This window comes from Pterocles gutturalis, unplaced genomic scaffold (genome assembly GCF_000699245.1).
Source record: "Pterocles gutturalis isolate BGI_N339 unplaced genomic scaffold, ASM69924v1 scaffold31990, whole genome shotgun sequence".
Classification (NCBI taxonomy): Eukaryota; Metazoa; Chordata; class Aves; order Pterocliformes; family Pteroclidae; genus Pterocles; species Pterocles gutturalis.
This window is the reverse complement of record NW_010139265.1, coordinates 1-424: the sequence shown is the minus strand read 5'-3', so window position 1 is coordinate 424 and position 424 is coordinate 1.

Below are 424 nucleotides of genomic sequence, written 5' to 3'. Positions count from 1 at the left end.
ATCCCAGCGTTCTGGGCCCCTGTCTGGCCACGGGCTGCCGCTCTCAGACCCCCGGAGGACTGGTGTCCCCAGGTAGGGTGGGCTGTGCCGGAAAGCCCTCGGCCCAACGGCTGCATTCTGGCGCCTCGGTTTCTCTGTAGACCTTTATTCGTGGTTTTCGGGTTCACAATGCACCAAAAAAAGCCGGGAACAGCAGGGCCAGCCCCTCGTGCGCCAAACCCGGTTTCTGATCCTCGTCCGTGTCTTTCCGCTCCCATACAGGCTTTTAAGCAAAGCTGCACCTTCTTGTTATCTCATATGCTGCTCTGCTGCCTGTGAGCAGGGTAACTTCGCACTTCCCGAAACGAAGCTTCCCCCTTACTAAGAACAAGGACACCGGGCGGAGGGGACACCGCTTGCCGCTGCTCTCCCGCGCTACCAGCCG